At 32.4% G+C, this 23,423-nt stretch overlaps 1 long non-coding RNA gene across 1 annotated transcript; it reads left to right on the plus strand.

Annotated features, from left to right (window-relative positions):
• The first annotated feature begins 22,530 nt into the window (after positions 1–22,530).
• Positions 22,531–22,845, plus strand: LOC126886037 (uncharacterized). The gene is made up of 2 exons (XR_007698558.1): positions 22,531–22,715; positions 22,775–22,845. It is a non-coding gene; the product is annotated as an uncharacterized LOC126886037 (long non-coding RNA).
• The last annotated feature ends 578 nt before the right edge of the window (positions 22,846–23,423 follow it).

Below are 23,423 nucleotides of genomic sequence, written 5' to 3' on the forward strand. Positions count from 1 at the left end.
GATGTGACATTGACAGTTAAGGAAGAAGGTAGTCGATTTTCTAGGAATTTTAAAAAACAAAATCATGATCCAGAAGAAGATATGTTAAAGCTTTAAATATCTGAAATTGTCTGTTAATTAAATCTATTGTTGTTTAAAATTAAAAGATAATGTGTTTTACAAAATAAAATTATTTTAACTGTAGGTAACTACAAATTGACTGTATCAAATAAAATTAACCTGATCAAAAAATTACAATATGATAAAGTGAGCTGATTAGTAGTAATAACAGAAATAAAATTAAATAAGTGGTGTTATAGAAGAAGTTTTAAATTTTGAAAAGGGATATTATTATATCAAGAAATTTATAAGTCCACAGCATGTGTATTGATGGTTGTATAGGTAGTAGGGAAATTATTGTTTGGATGTAGGTGAAAATTAAAAAATTTTATATAGATTGGAGTTAGGATAAAGTCAATCTGAATCTGATAGTAGAAAATGTGATTCAGGAATGCAATTCTTATGGAAAAATTTTAATGAAATTGAGAAAATTCTTGTGACAAACTGGTGAATATGTAATTGATAATAAATAATTGTAGGAAAAACAGGTTGCCCAGTTGATACAAACTAAAATTTAATTAGTATAGAAAACAATAGGTGTAATGAATGAAATAGAATTAATAAAACAAAATTAAGAGAATGAATATTGTTATAATTTGATTAAAGAATGACTGAGTTTAACTGTGATTAAAGAAATAAAGTGATGAAATGTTAGATGTGAAGATAAAAAATATATTTGGAAAAGGTCAAAGACAAAAAGCAAAGGAGTGTGATGTAGGATCAAAGCATAGGTGAAATGAGTGAAAGAGAAAGATTGGAGAGTTGGGTATGAGGGTTGAACTGAATGAAGAAAAGAAATGAAAGAAGTGTGAAAAGAGGGTATGGTAAATTAATTAGGTTTTGATTAAGAGGAGTTTATGTGGTTAGTAATGATTAGTATGTGTAAGGAGTTTGGAGCCAGTAAGGGAACGAAGAAGATAGTTGACAGTGGGTAAATAGGATGAAGAAGATAGCAGATAGGATAGGAAAAGGGAAGGTATAACAAAGTAATAGGAATTATGAAAATAATTGACGGTGAATGGGGACAAAATTGCGGTTAAGGGATGTTTGTCGGTTAACACAATTGGGACTTTTCTTTAGGTCTTTGACAATTTCCAAATCCTCGTATAAGTCTAAACGGAGTGTATTTTTTTGTTGAATGTTGTGTATCAACTGGACCCCATCAGGAATCTTAAGTTCGTGTTTATTGACTTTTAAATGGTGTGAAAAAGCTGAAGTGGTATCTCTCTTACTGTGTTCTGCCGATCGGGTGGAAAGAGATCTATAAGTTCTACCAATGTAGGTAGCATCGCAGTCTGAACAAGAGAGTCTGTATACCCCACTACGGCTCATGTAATGGATAGGGTCTTTGGTGTTAGTTAAGCTTTTATTGAGGGTGTTATTGACTTTAAATGAGATTTTGATGTTATCACAAGAATTAGAAATGATTTGTTTGACTCTTTCAGATAATTTGGAGTTATTAAACGGTAAGGAGACATAAATTGGAGTAGTTGTGGAAGATGATGAGAAAGCGGATTGTTGAAGTAACTTAAGTTCTCTTTTCTGTTGAAGTTTAAGGATGATGTCTGGGTCATAACCATTGTTAACTGCAATTTGTTTGATGATGTTCAGTTCTTTGTTAAATTCAGTTGTAGATAGAGGAATAGAGTTTAATCTATAGATATATAAAGCTACGAAATGCAGAAAGTTTATGTGAAAGAGGATGGTTAGAAGTGGAATGGATAACGTGATCAGTCTGTGTAGGTTTACGGTAGATACCAAAGTTGAAGTGGTCATCTAGTCTGGTAATAGATATGTCCAAGAAGTTAATGGAGTTAGAAGATTCTAGTTCCATGGTAAAAGTGATTTTAGGATGGATTAGATTGATTTTATGAAGTAAGTTGTGAGCTGAGTCGGAGTTACCAGATATGAGGACTAAAATGTCATCTACATAACGAAACCAATGTAATATCTCTGGATTTTTTGTGATATGATTGGATTCTAAATGATCCATAAAGACATCAGCTAAGAAAGGGGATAAGCAACTTCCCATTGCTAAACCATCTGGTTGTTGATAAAAGTTGTTGTTGAAGACAAAGTAATCTTGAGATAGGCAGATTTTGAGAATGTTTATAATAGATGAAGTGGTAGTGGAGGTCACCGAATTATTTAAAAGAAGCGAGTTGACCAGACTAATCGATTCATTTTTTGGGACTGAAGTGAATAAATTGCTAACATCAAAAGACAGCATGACGATATTCGGATTAAGATTGACAAGTTGAAGTTTTTCAACTAATTGGCGAGAATTCAAAACAGTAAACTGTGGGGTGAAGTTAATAAAATTTTTAATAATGTTAAGAATGAATTTGGATAAAATAGAGACTGGAGTATTGATGAAACTGACAACGGGACGAATGGGATTGTCAACCTTGTGTATCTTTGGTAAACCGTATAACCTGGGAGTGAGTGGATTAGACGGAATTTTGGTGTAAGGTGCTTCATATTCAGAGAAGAAATCAGTAAACTGTTTAAGATTGTTTTTCATTTTTGAAACAAAAGATTTTGAAGGATCAACAGGGAGAAGATTAAAATTATTGTTATTTAGGAAAGATGTGACTTTGTCGATGTATAGTTGTTGGTCTAAAATAACAAGGCAGTTACCCTTATCTGCTTTACTAAAAATGAGGTGTTGGTTTTTGATTTTATTTTTAATAGATTTGAGTGTGGATAGAAGGGATTTAGACTTGTTAAATGAAAAATTGGGAAGAGATGAAGATGACGTGGAAGTAGAAGAGGAATTGATGTTGGAAATAGAAGAATTGTTATTAGAGAGAAGTTTAGTTTTGAATTTGTTGATAGTTTGGATGCAAGAGTTTCTGATTGATGTTTTTTGTGTAAGTGAAATGGAAAGATTTTGAATAACAATACACTTGTTTGATACACAACATTCAACAAAAAAATACACTCCGTTTAGACTTATACGAGGATTTGGAAATTGTCAAAGACCTAAAGAAAAGTCCCAATTGTGTTAACCGACAAACATCCCTTAACCGCAATTTTGTCCCCATTCACCGTCAATTATTTTCATAATTCCTATTACTTTGTTATACCTTCCCTTTTCCTATCCTATCTGCTATCTTCTTCATCCTATTTACCCACTGTCAACTATCTTCTTCGTTCCCTTACTGGCTCCAAACTCCTTACACATACTAATCATTACTAACCACATAAACTCCTCTTAATCAAAACCTAATTAATTTACCATACCCTCTTTTCACACTTCTTTCATTTCTTTTCTTCATTCAGTTCAACCCTCATACCCAACTCTCCAATCTTTCTCTTTCACTCATTTCACCTATGCTTTGATCCTACATCACACTCCTTTGCTTTTTGTCTTTGACCTTTTCCAAATATATTTTTTATCTTCACATCTAACATTTCATCACTTTATTTCTTTAATCACAGTTAAACTCAGTCATTCTTTAATCAAATTATAACAATATTCATTCTCTTAATTTTGTTTTATTAATTCTATTTCATTCATTACACCTATTGTTTTCTATACTAATTAAATTTTAGTTTGTATCAACTGGGCAACCTGTTTTTCCTACAATTATTTATTATCAATTACATATTCACCAGTTTGTCACAAGAATTTTCTCAAATTCATTAAAATTTTTCCATAAGAATTGCATTCCTGAATCACATTTTCTACTACCCCTTTTTAGTTTTATATAACTACAATGAAATCAGTAATAAAAGGGCGATCCTTAACCCTTAAACGCCCAACCTTTTTTAGGTTCCATGTACGCCCAAGGGTGGGTAAAAAAGTGGGTAAAAAATGTCCACCTCGAAAATAGCTAACATATTTATTGAAAGTTGTTGGAAATGGATTAAAATTAAGCTTAATAAACACAGGATCTTCTAAAATATTAATATAAACAATTTAAAAACCTTACAACAAAATTACAATGCACATCAAAATTAACATACCAGTAAAAGCCATTAATTCCGATTTGTCGATTTTCTCCACATTCTTCATTTCATCCTCCTCATTGGCGGATAATTATGTCGATAATGTAATTATACGTCGATAATTAAATGGATTATATTCCTACCAACGAGAAATTATAGAGAAAAATTAAGTAACAAGTTTTACCAAGGGCGTACTTTTTATGCCCATCCATATTTAACTCAAGATATTACTTTTATTTTCAAAAATATCGGTAAAACCAAATTAACATTCGATAAATAATTAACATTCGATAAATACGATAAACATTCGTATTTTTAACAATAAATAATTTTTGAAAATTTTTTAAACACGTAATAAATATGTTACAAGGGAATACGCATTAGGTGGACATTTTTTACCCACCCTTGGGCGTTTAAGGGTTAAGGGAGCCCATTTTGCAATTTTCTTACTCTAATCTTACTGCCTCCAGTTATTAGGTATTTAAAAAGAGTTTAGTACGGTAGCAACTCGGTTACACAGTATAGTATTGAGAAATTTAAAAATATACCCGTCCCTCCATACGGTGTCGTATGAAAGGACGTATTTTCAACGTCGTTGAAAACCAGCTTCTATGTATATGTGTGATAAGACTGAGGCACTTGATCTGTGCAGTTGCAATGGGGACGGAACCGAGACTGTTCTATACATATACACTCTCCAGCATCCACTGTTACTGTTACTGTTAACTGAGTTAAGTCTGTTCACGGGTAGTCTAGCCTCTCAAGTAGTTTGTAACATGAGTTTCTGTCACGTTTTTGGGTTTATTAAGTTTAAACATTGCATTGAGGTAAACTGCTCGTCAAAAGTTAGGGATATAGAAAATTATGCTCATTTTCATAAGGCGCGTTCCAAGTGACATGAAAACCGTCCTTCGTACTGCCCTCGTCATGCGCATTATAAAAGATGCGTTCCAAGCGAACATGAACGATGATTGGTATCGTACACCGTGTTGTTCCAAGCGATCCATGTACCGCTTCGAAATCGGTAACTGAACGGTCCTTTTGATACATGCCTTCAAGCAGAAACTATTTGTACTGACTTGCACAGTTAGGATTGTTTTCATTTTTACTGGTCACTGCTATGAGATTAGCTGATGCATAGATGAAGGAGCTGATGATTCAATAATAAAATAATCCACAATTTACGCTATTAGTACCTGTGAATCTTGATTTCCGTTTAAATAATTATTAATTCTTTTTTTTTTTTTCAAATTAATCTTATAAATATGGATAATTTATTTTTTTTTTCATAGAAGACAACGATTTAATGTCAGATATCGATTCTGAGGAAGATTTTGAAGCTGAAGTGATGTTTAATGAACATGTTAGAAATATTAATTTCTAACCATCTAGCAAACTACTAGTGGTACAGTGTTGGTACAGTATGGTACTCGTACTGAAAATGGCTCAGGCGCAACTCGAACTTGAAATGGTACACCCGAGAGGGTACACCAATACGTTCCAAGAGGGTTACGTACCGGTAATCGGTTCGAGATCGAAAGAAAACCGTTCAAGGGCGATTCTGCGCATTAAAACAGTCCAATGGATTTCGTGGCGGTTCAAGGGATCGTACAAATGTGTCGTCTTGGAACGAACCTATTGTAGTCCTGTCGCCGGGGGGTACACCTGCCTCCTTTATTCAGATCAAGATTTTTTTATGTATTTTGAACCGTGGAACACGAATTTAGGTAACAGATGATCCGGATGTCGATAAGATTGTTATACACAAAGAACTTGAGTAATTACATAACAGCGATTTCTCGCAAAACAAAACATTTTTTTGTATTTTTTGGGTCACTCTAAGCAAAAAATGTTCTTACCAGTTTTTTCGTAGGATGCATAGTTTTCGAGAAAAATTGCAATTTTTGAACCCGAATAACTTTTCATTAAACAATAAAATATCAATGTTTACCGCATTTGAAAGTTCAAGTCAAATTGTACCGGTTTTGATTATTTGCATTGCTAAAAATTAATTTTTTTATTGTAAAACAAAGCTATAAACAAATAGTGTTTTCCGCAAATCGCCAGGAAATTTTGACATTCCTGTCAAAATTTCTTGAAGAAAAAGTCAGGACTTCCTTACTGTAAGGAAATGTCATTTCCTTACTGTAAGGAAATGATATTTCCGTACAGTTGTTAGTGTTCTACATTTCAACCTCAATACGTTTCCATAGTAACCCAAGTAATTTTATTAGGAATTTCAAAGCACCATTTATTTGGGAATAAAATTATCGCGTTTTTTTTAAATCAATCAATACCTGTCGAATTTTAAACGATTTGCGGAAAAATAGTATGTTTACCTCGTAGGAAAAGCCACATTCCTGGACTCTGTGTTGCTAAGTCTCGGCTTGCGCCTCGACTTAGCAATCTTCACAGTCGTCCAGGAATGTTAAGCTTTTCCTACCCGGTAAACAATGTACTATTCCCGTGCCCATTGCATGCGTTTTAACGCATGCTACGTAAAAATTGCCTGTTTGTAGGCTTGCCTACTCTTTCGATTTTAAATGAGAAATTCATTGAACGCATCACTCAAGCACTATGTGTTTATAGCTTTATTTAACAATAAAAAAAATAATTTTTAGCAATGCAAATAATCAAAATGAACATATATTTACGAACTTTTTTTTTGTCGAAAAATGAACATATATTTACTCGCAAATAACTCGAAAAGCAATAACTTTCTTCACCCCCGAGAAGGGGTGAAATTCACCCCCAGGGCAAAAGCATACATTGGCACAATGGTAGGGGAGCCCAAGCGGGGATTTTTGCAGTTACTCGAGCGCGTCAGTGCGTCAGACTATTACATGGGGAGAAACCTTGTACCATGAAATGGGATGTTCGGGATGATATGGGAGTTCGTTAAGGGGGGGGAGGTCGAAAAAAATCTATCCTTAGAAAAACTCGAAATCGTAAGATTAAGATTAGGTAAGTTAAGTACATGCAAAACAGTGTATATTTCAAAAATCTGACGATTTGAGCGGGGCGTAAGGAAATGGGTGAGTCCCAAAGTTTCACAAGAAAAAAGCGAATATTTCGCGAAATTAATGACAGATCGAAAAACTACAAAATACGTGCTCATTACTTTTCAAAAATCTATCGCATGATATCGAACACGACTTCTCACGGTGAGGGGTGGGGGGTAAATTCAATATTTTAAATACGAATCCCGCGATATTTCGCGAAATGAACATCAGATCCAAAAACTGAAAAATACACTTATTCAATATTTTTGAAAAATCTATTTTTGAAAACCAAACACGACCCCTCACGAAGGTGAGGTGGGGGGTTACTTTAAAATCTTCAATGGGAGCCCCCATTTTTATTGAAGGTTTGGATTCCTTACGTAAAAATAAGTAACTTTTATTCGAAACATTTTTTCGAATTATGGATAGATGGCGCAATAATCTAAAAAAAAACGATTAGGTACTAGAAATAGAAAATTAAATTAAAAATGGAAAGTCCTCACTAAAATGGAAAATTTTACTTAACTTTTTTTTGGTTTTAGGACCTACTCTTCGCAACTCGATAGGTCCCCATATAGTCCACTGAAATATTCTCAACTGCTCAAAATCGGCAAAGAAGACCAAAATCTTTTGCAAATATGTTTTCGACCGTCAGGAATCCGAATCTGAAATTAGTTTTGCGAAAAAATGCCGGGAAATCCGGAAAAATCGTAAAATAGAGATTTTCCGCAATTTTCTCGAAAACTACAATAGGTAGCGGAAAAATAATAATTAAACCATCATGTTTATTGGACGATATTACATAAAAATAAATGTATTTTTTTCGAGAAAATGCCGGGAAATTCTGAAAAATCGTAAATTAGGGATTTTTTGCAATTTTTTCGAAAACTACAATACCTAGCGGAGAAATGATTAAACTATAGTGTTTATTCTGCGACTATACATAAAAATAGATTTTTTTTTTGCGAGAAATTGCCGGGAAATCCTGAAAAATTATAAAATAGAAATCTTCTGCAATTTTCTCGAAAACTACAATATCTAGCAGAAAAATGAATGAAGCTACGTGTTTATTGGACGATTTTACATCAAAATAGATGTTTTCTTTGCGAGAAAATGCCCGGAAATTCGGAAAAATCGTAATATTTTCCCCAATTTTCTCGAAAACTACAATAGCTAGCGGAAAAATAATTAAACTGTCGTGTTTATTGGATCACTTTACATAAAAAAAAATAAGTTTTTTTGCGAGAGAATGCCGGGAAATCCGAAAAAATTGTAAAATAGAGATTTTCCGAAATTTTTTCTAAAGCTACAATAGTTCTAGCGAAAGAATAATTAAACCATCGTGTTTATTGGACGATTTTAAATAAAAGTAGATTTTTGCTATATTAAAAAAATAGATAATTATACTAATAATTATATAGGGTGTCTCAAAAGTAGTAGGACAGTCGAATATCTCGGAAACTATACATCGAATCAAAAAACTGAAAGATACTTTTTAAAAAGATAGATATATTTTTATATAAAATCGTCCAATAAACGTGATGGTTTAATTATTTCTCCGGTAGCTATTGTAATTTTTGAGAAAATTGCGAAAAATCTCTAATTTACGATTTTTCCGGATTTTACGGCAATTTCTCGAAATAAACAGCATCTATTTTTATGTAAAATCGTTCAATAAACACGATGGTTTAATTATTTTTCCGCTAGCTATTGCAGTTTTCGATAAAACTGCGGAAAATCTTTATTTGACGATTTTTCCGGATTTACCGGCATTTTCTCGCAAAAGTAATTTCAGATTCTGATTCCTGAGGGTCGAAAACATGTTTGCAAAAGGTTTTCGTCTTCTTTGCCGATTTTGAGCAGTTGAGAATATTTCAGTGGACTACATAAGGGAGCGTTCAAGTATTACGTAACGCAATTTTTGAAGATTCTTGACCCCTCTCCCCCCATGTAACGCACCGTAACGTTTTTCTGTACCCCCCTCCCCCTACCTAAACGTTACGTAACACCCAAGTAACCATTTGAACCTAAATGGAAAACTAGGTTGCGAAAAGTACCGGAAACTCGGTAAAAGAACTTTGTTATTATGTTAATCTCATTTGAGGTAATAATAAAAACTTACAATCATCATCCAGCCTCACATGTCCACTGCTGAACATAGGCCTCCTCCCCTCGTTTCCAATCACGTCTATCCTGCGCCGCTCTCATCAAGTTTTTATTTAGCTTTCTTACGTCGTCAATCCATCTTGTAGGCGGTCGACCAACGCTTCGCTTGTCTTCTCTTAACCTCCATTCCAAAAAACTTTTTAGTCCATCGCCCATCTGTCATTCTGGCTATGTGTCTTGCCCATCTCCACTTCAACCTGGCTATCCTTTCGATGGCGTCAGTCACCTTTGTTCTTCTCCTGATTTCTCCGTTTTTGATTTTGTCTTGCAGAGTTATTCCTAACATTGACCGCTCCATTCTTCCCTGCGTTACTCTTAGTTTGGTAGCCGAGGCTTTAGTTGAGGTAAGTGTTTCTGATCCGTACGTCAAGACTGGGAGGACGCACAAATCAAATACCTTTCTCTTTAGGCATGTGGACAACTCACTTTTAAAAGTTTCTCTCAGTTTTCCAAATACTGCCACCCAAGAACGATTCTTCTATTCAGTTCATGTGTCTGGTTATCCCTGCTAATCGTAATTTCATGTCCCATGACATGAAATATGTCCAAAACTTACAATAGTAATCTTTTATTACTAATTTTACATTTATATTTTCCCTACTTAGTCCCATCCTTACATACATTTTTGGCTTCATCCTTTATTGTTCTTCTCATGTATTTTTCTATTTTATCTTTTTTAATAAAATAACATTTATTATTTCAACATTTTATTTTGCTTAGTAAACATTTTTGTATAACTAATAATATACGGTGTTGCCAGTAGTTTCTGAAAAATAGTGATAAAAATGTGTAAAACTTTTTGTTCTTCAACGCCCTGTATCGTGAAAAAGCATGCCGTTACAAAAATGAATTAGTAAGCAAACCCCAATTATTTTTCAATTTTTTACCTATCTTAGAGACCGTGTTACCTTTTTCTGAAACACCCTGTATATATAAGAAGGCACTTATGGAATACAATTATTTCTGTCCTTGTTTGAAACAATTTTAAAAAAACGCTGAGATCCTTAGATTTTCATAGATATATCAAAATGTGTGCTTTTTAACATAAATTTAAATGTACAGGGTGATTCACGCAAGCCTACCGTAGTTCATAAGCTTTATTTTTAATGGAACATCCTGTATAGTTTTATATTTTTAAAAGCTGCTTAACAATCTGATTTCATGGTCTTTATGAATAATACAGGGTGATCATTTAAAATTATAATGTATGGAAACCACTTATGGAATAAAATTGCTTGTGTCATGTGTCATTATTTTAGAAAATTATAAACGCTAGGATACGTCAACTTTTAAATTCAACTATGGACTATTTAAACATAAATTTTAATATACAGGATGATTCACTCAAGTCTAGCATAGTCCATTATCTTTAATTTTAATTAAACACCCTGTATATTTTTTTAGAAGCTGCTTAACAACCTCATTTCAAAAATGTGTATTATGTAGGGTCTATTATGAATAATTCAAGTGAAATTTTGAAATTATGTATAGTTTTCGTCAAGATATTTCACATAAAACTTTTTTTTATTGGCATGGACTTTATGTCAATCAGCTAGTCACAACATGACTACATAACAACACATAAAACTTTGAAATTAATAATTCAGGAATCACACCTTAAAATAAGGGTACTATTTTTTAAATATCTATCAATTTTCTAAACTAAGTATCAATATAGTGGGTTTTGTATTTAATGCTTTTTATTTAAAGACATTTTTAAATCATTTAACCACATTTGCGGTAATAATAAAAACTTTTTAGACTTTTTGAGGTAATGATAAAAACGACATTTAATTAATTAAAGTATTAATTAATTCACTTTAACAACACTGACAAGAGCAATACATAATATGTTTCTCTGTATTACGTATTTACAGAACACTAAGAAAACTAGATTGCATAATAAATATGGACTTCAAAAAGAATAGACAAACGATTTATGACTTTCTCTTAAAATTTCTTTGGTCTGAACCCATCTGTAACTGTATCTTTTCAGCTTTTGTTCTCCAAAAATGTCAATTATGTATTGCAATACTGTTCTTGATCTGGTGACAAATTTGAAGATTTTTCACTTGAATAGATAAAGACTGTCCTATTGTAGTTGTAGAAGGGCCGGAACATGAGCGGATCATAAGGGGCAATATAATACAATCTAGGGGTTCTGTGTAAAATATAAACGAAAGTTGCAAAGTTGGGAGATTTTGAGTCAGTAGTCTTTTTTATTTACATAAGTTAAAAAACAATGTTACGTAACGCGCTGTTCGAACCCCCCTCCCCCCATGTAACCCACCGTAACGTTTTACAAAACCCCCCTCCCCCCAAACTGCGTTACGTAATACTTGAACGCTCCCTAAGGCTACGGCTCCACGGGCGAGAAATTGACGCTAGCAGTAGCAGTAAAATGAACTTAAGGTTCCGCGGAACGGAATGGGAATAGCCGAACTGTACCGACTACAGGACTTGTGCGTAGTCGGTTCAGTTCGGCTACTCCCATTCCGTTCCGCGGAACCTTAAGTTCATTTTACTGCTACTGCTAGCGTCAATTTCTCGCCCGTGGAGCCGTAGCCTAACGTTCGAGTGACTGCACATTTAGTATAATTTGCTCCCCTACCACAATACCTACTTATCACTTTTTTCTTTGACATGTTAGCTATGCGTTAGCCAAATTTCATGTAAATCCAAGTGGTTCTTTAAAATATACAGGTTTTGAACTATATTACCGTTAAAGAACGGATTTTTTGTTTATTTCCCTGGAGTAACCATTCATCTACTTTTTCCAATAATATAAAAATTATGTATCACAATCTTACATTATTAGGGAGAATTTTAATTCTCCCTAATCTAAGATCCAGTGATGTGGGAGGGAGCTCTCACTCCCACATCACTGCTAAGATCACAATAATAATTAACAAGAATAAAAAATGGACATCAACTTTCAATGTGACGCCATCTCTCATAAATCGTATAAATTAGCTTTGGCTCAAAAGAAGAATTCTCTTGTAAAAATATTCTAAGGATACCTGTTTTTATGATTGGAAGAATCACTCAACAGATGTCGCAAGCCTCTAATATGTAGATATCTCTAATACATACATGGAATACATGTTATTGAAATAAACGATATATTCATACGTAGATGGCGTTTATACGGTCAATATAAAAATATTTAATTTTTTTATATTAACAGGAATATTGAAAGAAGATTATAGTAAACAGTATCATATGAAAAATATTCTCCAAATATTCAAAACTTTTCAAATATAATATTAAAAAAACAAAACTTTGTAGATAACAACTAAAATCTCATACATTGTATCAAGGATTATAGATATATACTCATAGAAGCACATTTCAAATGGGAGAAAAGGTCACTGTTAGTGTACTTCAAAATACTCCTGTAGATGGCGACGAAACAAAGTTTTGACAATTTTGCAAACTACGCATTTAAATTAAACATTTGAATCACATTAGGTTGTTTTGTTGTTTATAGATCTAAAACTGCTCCAATAGTAGAGATATTATCGTCCAAAAGTTTCTATTATTTGTGCATATCCTTCTTGTAGTTCTTTTCCAAATTCCATGATTTTGCTTTTGCATATTTCTGTCTTTTTTACCAATCGTGTCTGCCCTGCCTGTAATATTTTCTTTATCTTCTTGTAATCCCGTTTCGATGTATTTTTCCATGCAATTTTCTTTTTTTTTTTTATTTCGGCCTTCGCATTTCTTTGTTCCATCATCTTGATCTTGTCTGTTTCATCTGTTTATTACCTACATTTATTTTTTGATTCCACACACTTCATCTTTCTTTCATTGTCCATGTTTCTTTGTGGCCCTCTATCTGCCTTAATCTTTTATGTATTAGTTTTCTTCTTGTAAAGTTCTCGCACACTTTCTATCTTGAGTTTGTTTACCTTTGCTTTCTTGTTATATTATGGCGGTAGGTACCTACCTATTTTTTCATGCTCCAGTTTTCCAGTGACCATCCTGTGTTGTGTGGACAGTTACGGTTCATTTTCCGTTAATATGTTTTGTATGTTTTGTTCCAGTTTTCCCATATTAGGCCTCGATCCCGCGTGCCAAAACAATTTATTAATATAGCAAGCTGAAAATTTGTTAATAGCTTAATGGTGTCTAGTCGGACAAACTTTGATGTACGAGAACACTGAAACAAGGAAAGTTTTAATTGTGGAACAGGTTAAAAATTTGGAACGTCAGACTACGAAAACGTTCCATGTATTTTGTCGGAAAGAACTTCTAATTGATTTGTTACCATTTCATTAAACTCTCATGCAAAAATCAGACAGGTGTTTATCACCAACTGGGCAGTTTAATGAGTGGAACACGAAGAACATATCAAATGACAAATTTAATATTCACCATTGGCGCTCATACGGGTAATATGACCGATCATATTACCCGTATGTAAGCCAATGGTGAATATTAAATTCTTAATTTTATGTCAAAAAATCCGCAATAACTACCTATCTCTTAAAACTTACCAAATTTCATTTGCATATCTCAACTGGTTTTAAAGCAATAAATAAATCGTCAGTTTATAAGAAAAAATTCAACATCCCGTATTTCGGAAACGAGACATTTGCGGACATACGTTTATAAAGCCAACTGTCATTATTTTTTCATGTAGTATTACCCCCTAAAGTTTGTCGCATTTATTTAGAAACACCGTGTATTGATGAAGAACATGTCTAATTGTTAAAGTACCTAACTTTTTTATTATCGGACATAAACGAATGAATTAAAAAACAGAATGTTAAGAAAACCTGAGGATATAGTTGGGTTTTAATTTCAGTATTTTATAAATGCTAGAATATTCCACAGGGTGATGCGAACTTTGAGAAAAAACACAATTTGATTGGTACACCCGGTATATAATGAAAATTTACCTGTATAGCAACAATATTATTACAGTGGTATTTTTAAAGAATCAGGCTATAACATGTTCAAAAAATGACTTGAATCGGCCAACAGGTTGTGAAAATATAAGACAACAAAAATGACAAATTTTTAAGTGGGCCGATTTCTTTGCACGTAAGTTTACTTAAAACTTATCACAACTTAAATATACATTTTATAAAATTTATTATCATTGTCCGGCTTATTTAGAAATTCTTCTTCCTCTATTCACTGCATGATCTCTCCTTGGTTCCTTTTATGCGGCTCTGGTAGTTTTTTCAACTCGCTATTTTCACTACTTTATGGCTTCATCTCGATTCCTTGCAGTCTACTGTGATTTTATTCTATCGTATTTTCACCATTTGTCCATTTTCTCTTATTTCCCTTGTTTTATCTTTTAATGCTTTCATTTTCACTTTGTCTCCTTTTGTGGGATCCTCTGTAATACATATTTTCCCAAGCTTCACAGTCAGGCTCGGCCCTAGGGATTTTGCCGCCCTGGGCAAGATCGGCGACCGCCGCCCCTCCCCCTTGGTATACCGAAAAGCTCAAAAATTTCACCATGGCTCTTAATTTGCTGAAATCTATCACTTAATGCATTAACGGTTGTGTCTATAATTTTTAAATAGAAGTCAACTTTATATCGTGTCCCTGGATCTAGGTCCATACTTTCATCTTCAGCCTCCTTTTCGGATTCTCAATTTCTAACTTTGATGAGCCCTTTTGCGTCTGTCAAATAGCCCTGGAATTTTAAATCACTTCCGAGAGACTTAAAATGGATTTCCAATTTTTCTAATAAACTGATAGCTTGATACGCTCCTATATCAATACTCTGCATATGCGACTACGTTGATGTGAAGTAAAATATCATGCCATATCACCACAGAGCAAAGAAAAGTAAAATCACTGATTTGATTTGCCAAACAGCTTGCCTCATGAGCAACCATTTTATCGTTGTTTTTATTCACAGTGATTTCTACAAAAGCATCGTAAATTTCTTCAATTTGGTCTCTAATGGGAGTAATTGCATCAGTTATTCTACTTTCCCATATAGTTTCGGATAAAGGTTTCAACGTTAGGCTAGAAATATGATTTTTCAGCATAGTCCAACGAAGAATATATGCTGAGAAAAAGTTGTAAATTTTGTCACTAAGGAAAAGAAAGAAACTGCAAACTGTGAGGCTTAAGCAGCATCGTTCACGACTAAGCTAAGTGAATGGCTAGAACATGGGACAAAAAGTTCTGTAGGATTCATTTTCAAAATTCTGTTTTGAACTCCCAAGTTCTTCTCTTTCATGCTTGCCCCATTATCATACCCTTGTCCTCTCATATCTTATCTTTCAAAGGTATTCCCAGTTCATTCTGGGACTCTGTAACTCTTAAGCTAGTGGTTTCCACTACAGGCACAAATTCAAGAAAATGTTCTTCAATTTTAACACTTTGTGAACAAGAACCTAAATCGACAAAATGTACAACAATAGTCATCTCTTCCACCTCAGCAATATCAGATATACAATCTAAAATTATGCTATAATACTTTGCTGATTTCAAAAAGTTTAAAATTTTATTTTTGATTTGGTCATGGAGGAGCTGAATAATTTCGTTTTGGAATACGTTTTCCCAAGTAGTGATGCTGCTTGTTACTCCCATTAGTTATTCTCCTAATGTGCTCTTGTAACAGAGAATCAAAATTTCTAAAGAGCTCAACAAGCTTAAAAAATTACCATTGTTTTTATGAAAATGTTTATCAGAATCGCCCCTCATTGGATGACACTGATGTGCTAAGAACTGTATTATTGATATATGTCGTTGTATTACATTTTTCCAATGACCAGCTTCTGAATTTAGAACTTTCTGTGTTTCTTCATCTATGATTTTGCCCGATTCTAGTCTAATTGCTAGTTCTACCCACTGTCGCTGTGACTGTAGATGAGCTGGAGACCTAGCGTGGCTGGACAAAGCTTCAGCCATATATGTTTCTAATTATTATATCCATTTTCAGTAAAGTTAATTTTAAGTGAATTTAGTTTATGTTCTGGTCCTACTATTCTTGTGCGATGAAGAAGAAGGCGGTGTTGTCGTTTTTGCGTCGAATTGCAATTTCGAGCCTTGCAATTGTTATTGTTTTACTTACTTATTTCTCGTTTTTACAGTTGCATTTTTGCCGCTCTTGTTCATAATATTGATTTTTTATAATATTAAAAACATGTTATTATTTCTTCAATTTCAAAAATTGGCTGTCCTCTAAAATTTGCCGCCCCTGAATTTGCCGCCCTGCGGGCAGCCGCCCAGTTCGCCCACCCCTGGGGCCGGGCCTGTTCACAGTTTTAAGTTTGTATTTGTTTCTTGGGACATTTATTTATCTTCTTCACTTTCTATATATTAAGCATGTTTGTGTGCCTATTTTTTGTGATCTTTCAATATTAGTTTTGACTCTTAGATGATGTCCAAATGATTTACTAATATACTTAATAACTAGGCATTTCCTCTTTCAATGTTTTTGGGTCTTCGGAGTCCATTAAGTATTAATCCACTAATGATTGTATTCTTTTTTCTTTTTTCTTTATCTAATCTTTCCGTTGAGCATTTTAGATCATTTAATTCTTCCGTTATCCTTTTGTTTTCGGTTTTTGTTAGTTTGTTTTCTTGTTTTATTTCTTGTTTCTCTTTTATCCTTTCCTCCTTTATCCTTTCTATGTCTAGTTTTATGTTTTTTATTTCTTCATTATTTTGTTTTATCTCTTTATTTACTTTGTTTATTTCTCTTCTGATCTCCTTATTTTCTTCCTTCATTTCTGTTTTCCACTCTTTTATTTCCGTTTTAATCTCCTTCTTCATTTCCGTTAGCATTTTCTTTATTTCTACCATTTCTTGATTTTTTATGCTATCCTTTGGAACAAATGATAGCAAATATATTAAAATGAAAGGAGCAGAGGCTGTCTAGTTTTAATAAAGTGAATTTGAGGAAACAACTATAATGAACAGAAGATAATAAGGAAAAAGGTAAACAAAAGATTAATGAAGAAGATCAGAGCAATGGGGTCACTAAATTCAACACTGAAAGCAAAAATGTACGTACCTTCTTAAGGATAGATTAGAGCAGCAATACACTGGCTCATCCTTATAGTAGGTATCCTGGCCTGTACTTCTGTACAGAAAAATGTAAGCGTATGCAAGCTAATACTACACTTCGATTGTATTGGTAGTGTTTTGGCTAAGTTGTGAACGATATAATTTTAATAGAAATGTATTCAGACAACAAAATGTTTTATCAACAAATCTTGTCTTTTAACAAATAATGCAAATATTTTCTTGAATATAACAAAAATTATACTAAAATGAACACATCTGCTGAGGTATAATATTCCAGGAGCAAACAAACCTAGTCCAGATTTTCTGGTTACGACCATTTCAGTTTTTTTTACATCACAGCAACATTTAAAACAACCAACACACTAAGATCTATCATGTCCAAAACCAAACCCAGCAATACACAGGAAAGGTAAAAGAACTTCATGTACAAAATACCCCTATGAATGCACAAAGTTCTATTTAGAGACAAATTTTAATAGGTACTACTAAGCGTCAGGATAAACGAGTATGAAATCTACATCAAAAACAGGAATTTCGACAAATCACAGATATGCAAACATGCCTGGGACAATGAACACACACCACACCGAGAGAAAAAAATTCTTGACATAAAGAAACTTTATTAATATTTAAGAAAGATCGACTTGGCATATTGCCTAAGAAATATATCTTTGTATGTAAGATATAATTTTCTAAAATATTTTAAATAAATTCTACTATAGCCAAAGAAATATATCTTAAACATGATTGAACTATCACTTTCTGGCAAACTTCAAACCCATTTATCAGAAAGAAATTACACTTGATGTTAATTAATTTTATTAGTCATAAAAAATATATTTTCTACACATTACAAAACTATTCTTTCTGAGCAATAATATTTCTTAGTAAGGAATATTATTATTTTACTATTAATAATTAACGTATTTAATGTTAAGAAATATATTTCGCAGAGATAAACGTATATTTAGAGTTAAGTTAATATTTCTTGAAAATAAAGTGATATTACATACGGCAAAATAAATCATTGTGTTAAGGTAAAATCATTATTTATTAATAAAACAAGATATAAAACGTTATTATTACATACAAATATTTTCTCCACTCTTAAACCACTGGCTTCTACACAACAATAAAAGGATGGAGAGGCAAATCCAACTTCCTCAAATTTTCCTTCTTTTGTTAATAGCACTTTGTATATCACCAATTCACTAAAACAAAATCGTTATGTAGAAATAATCGTTATTTAATAAAAAAATTTTTATAAAGATATAGATATTTATTATGAAAAATTTAGAAAATACAAAAAAAAACAAATACACGGCCCCACATAAGAACTATTAATACTAATAATAATCAATCATATTCAGTTCAAACGTGGCATTATTTAACCTACACATCTTTGTTTATTTTTTCTTTTTGTTAATGAAATATTAATTATTTATCTGTATAACAGTAAGTCACAAAATAAGCATTGTTTAGCTAAAACAAGAGGAAAAGTGCAACCAATGTAAAACATTGAAGCAGACATAATAATATGAAAGTTTCTTAATTTTTATAATCTAAAAGAGACAGCATACCTAATCATTACGAAATTTTATTAGGGGAGAGTATTATTAGTTTACATCTAAGTCATTTAATACATATTAACTATTATTAGTAGGGAGAGTATTATTAGTTTACATCTAAGTCATTTAATACATATTAACTAATTCACGGTATTCGGCAATAACATTTCTTAACCATAAACATATATTTCTTTTAGACTAACTGATTTCTTTATCTCAAATAAATTAACAGAAAGCATCCTCAGCGTTGCACCCGCCATGTTTGATATAGCGTTGTATTGTATATTTTTATAGAAGACGATAAATTCAAGAAACCTATTATAGTTGATACATAAGTATACACATTTTTAAAAAGGTACTTACATGTATGAAGTTCTACCATTTCTGGAAGGCCCCGCAGTTGGTTAATAACTCCTTTCTTAATATTGTTCTGAAGCTATATATTATATCATTCTGTCCTAGCTTTAAATTGTGGCATAAGTATTTCCCAGTTATAATAATAAGCTCCTTTATTTCAGAGTCCATCATTATACCTAAAAAGCATATAAAGATACTATTATGTTTCTTTTTTAACCATTCGGATACGCAACAATATTATTATTACATCTTAAATTACTCAATTTACTTTTATTTAATACCTATATATGTACGTACCTTCAAAATATCCGTTAATTTTTAAAGAACACAAATAAATCCAAGATCCATCTATATGAACATGAACATATCACGCCATCTTGACAAACATTGACGACTAAATCATAAATAGTTAATCTGCGCAATTATTTTTGTGGAAGAAAATCTTTTTGCAAGTAACATTTCGGCATTAATGACAAAGTTTTTATTTTATAACCACAGTTACTATACAGAGGGTATTTCTGAAGAATTATTTCTTGTGGTTTAAAATATTTATTTGATTGCAAGAAAATTTCTTGTTCACAAATATAAATATGGATTAACTTAACATTATATTTCTTATACTGCAAAATATTTGTAGTTTTCAATTTAAGAAATAAAAACTTTCTTCTTCAGGTGCCATCTCCGCTACGGAGGTTGGCAATCATCATAGCTATTTTAATTTTTGAGGCAGTAGCTCTAAATAGTTGTTTCGAGCTGCATCCAAACCACTCTCTCAGGTTCTTCAACCATGAAATTCGTCTTCTTCCGATGCTTCTTCTGCCATCTATCTTTCCCTGCATTATGAGTCGTAGGATGCCATACTTCTCGCCCCGCATCACATGTCCGAGATACTGTAGCTTCTTTTCTTTAATTGTAAGTTCAACTTACATATTCAACTTCAATAAAAACTTTAGGATAAGAAAATTAAAATAACCATTAATGCATTTCTTAGTATTGAAGAAATTATATGTAAGAAATTATTGAGTTGTGTTTAAAAAAGTCGTTTCTTTATATGTGAACCGGCATGTTTAAGTTAATAGGATATGTTAACTTTTAAGAAATATTGCTCAAAGAAATCGGTGTTTTAGGAGAAAAGAAATTGTTCTCTCGGTGCAGAGTGGAAAGATGCATCAATAATCAGAAAGGAAACAGACATGAAAAAGAGAGAAATCAAAGTAGCTGGACTCATCCTGCTAAATAAAGAAAAATGCATAGCAAATCCATTAGAAGAATGCAGTAGGTTTTCGTTGCCAATACTCACAAGAAAAAGTGAACAACAAGATTATACCAACAATAGCAGATAGTAAAATGTGAAACACAAGTCTCAATCATACACGATGCATATGCAACGCATATATAATACATAAAATACAATTTACTTTTACTTACAATGTATATAACAAAAACTCATAATTTACGAACACTCCCAACCCATAACACATAGAATTAATGTATAAACTCACAGAATAATCAGCATTTGATGTATAATAGGGAATAAAACATCCACCCTCATATCTTTTCAGCTTAATAATGGCTGTTACCTAAAACAACATAGGCATGTACCTACTCAATCCATCATTTTTTTATTTGGATATACCTCAACAACAACTGTCGGTTACCTACCTATACACAACTTTTTCAAACATTTTCTGTTCTCATTAATTTTTTGAAAACGATTTCCGGGGTGGAAATCGAAAAGTCAAATATGTTAGAAGTAAAAATGTCATTGTGGTTACAACTAAACTGTGACTAATTCCCAGGGCCGCGCCGTCCATAGGGGCGAAGAGGGGCGGCGCCCCTCGGCGCCCCTCGGCGCAGAATCAAAAAGGCGCCGCGCCGGTAGGTACCGAAAAAAAAATTGACAATACCGAAATTACTAGAAATATTAGTAATAATATTTTATTATCTTGTAAAATTGAAAACGTAGGTAAATATTAAAATAGTAGTTAGTATTACTTTGATCTCATAAGTGTACGAACCCGTATTTCTCTCATTAACCTGAACTATTAGTCCATTCACTCACGGTAAAATATTGCAAAACCTCCGAATTTTAGAACAGCTTAGATTTGACATGAAATTTGACATACACATAGCTAACATGTCAAAGAAAAAAATTGATATTCTATCGAGGTGTGCACCGAGAGAAAAAAATTCTTGACATAAAGAAACTTTATTAATATTTAAGAAAGATCGACTTGGCATATTGCCTAAGAAATATATCTTTGTATGTAAGATAAAATTTTCTAAAATATTTCAAATAAATTCTACTATAGCCAAAGAAATATATCTTAAACATGATTGAACTATCACTTTCTGGCAAACTTCAAACCCATTTATCAGAAAGAAATTACACTTGATGTTAATTAATTTTATTAGTCATAAAAATATATTTTCTACACATTACAAAACTATTCTTTCTGAGCAATAATATTTCTTAGTAAGGAATATTATTATTTTACTATTAATAATTAATGTATTTAATGTTAAAAAATATATTTCGCAGAGATAAACGTATATTTAGAGTTAAGTTAATATTTCTTGAAAATAAAATGATATTACATACGGCGAAATAAATCATTGTGTTAAGGTAAAATCATTATTTATCTATTAATAAAACAAGATATAAAACGTTATTATTACATACAAATATTTTCTCCACTCTTAAACCACTGGCTTCTACACAACAATAAAAGGATGGAGAGGCAAATCCAACTTCCTCAAATTTTCCTTCTTTTGTTAATTTTGTATATCAGCAATTCACTAAAACAAAATCGTTATGTAGAAAGAGTAAACTTACTTTAATAAAATTTTTTTATAAAGATATAGATATTTATTTTGACAAATTTAGGAAATACAAAAAAAAAACAAATACACGGCCCCACATAAGAACTAATAATACTAATAATAATCAACCATATGTTCGATCAGATAGCTCAGTGCGACTAGCGGCTGACCCGCACTTCACTTCGCCGTGAGGTACGAGAGTTCAAGCCCAGCCCAGGCCATCGGAAAACAAAAAGGCTAACGCGTCAGTATAAAATTCTAAATATGAATCTGGCGCTTAGACCTGAATATGCGGGCATCTGATCGACCTATGAGGGAGCAGTACGGCAAGGGATAAGGGCTTGCGGCTCGGTGAAACTCCCCCATAGATCCCTACCGAAGGGCGTTGACGCCTAAGAACGGTGTATATATACATAATCAACCATATTTAGTTCAAACATGGCATTATTTAACCTACACATCTTTGTTTATTTTTTTCTTTTTGTTAATGAAATATTAATTATTTTTATTAATTAAATTTAATTAAAGGCCAAGGATGGACGGGTGATATCGACACCCGGACCATGAAAAAAGTTTAAATGTTTTTGTGCAACGTGTATGTGGCCGTTTCTTTCTGTTTTTTTGCTGTTTGCTGTTGTACGGAGGACTAAGTTAGCATTCAAAATTTAAAAATCAAATGTACATTCCTAAGATGCACTTTTTTACACCTCTATGTAGCGGTACTTTTTTAGTATTTGACGTAAGTAAAAAAAGAGTTTTGTACTTCTTGTTCTTACAAGATCTCTTTTTTTATTTTAGCATTAGCTCCGATGATGACGTTTATGTCGAAAGCGCTCAGCTAAGGAAATAAAATTATTTACACACTTTGACATACTACATTTTCATTTTCCCTTATTAATTATTTATCTGTATAATATTAAGTCACACAATAAATATTGTTTAGGTTAAACAAGAGGGAAAATACAACCAATGTAAAACATTGAAGCAGATATAATAATATATAATTTTCTTAATTTTTATAATCTAAAAGGAACAGCATACCTAATCATTAAGAAATTTTATTACGGGAAAGTATTATTAGTTTACATCTAAGTCATTTAATACATATTAACTAATTCACGGTTTTCGGCAATAACATTTCTTAACCATAAACATATATTTCTTTTAGACTAACTGATTTCTTTATCTCAAATAAATTAACAGAACACATCCTCAGCGTTGCACCCGCCATGTTTGATATAGCGTTGTATTTTATATTTTTATAGAAGACGATACATTCAAGAAACCTATTATAGTTGATAGGTACATAAGTATACACATTTTTAAAAAGGTACTTACATGTATGAAGTTCTACCATTTCTGGAAGGCCCCGCAATTGGTTAATAACTCCTTTCGTAATATTGTTTTGAAGCTATATATTATATCATTCTGTCCCAGCTTTAAATTG

This window comes from Diabrotica virgifera, chromosome 6 (genome assembly GCF_917563875.1).
Source record: "Diabrotica virgifera virgifera chromosome 6, PGI_DIABVI_V3a".
In the NCBI taxonomy this organism is placed as follows: Eukaryota; Metazoa; Arthropoda; class Insecta; order Coleoptera; family Chrysomelidae; genus Diabrotica; species Diabrotica virgifera.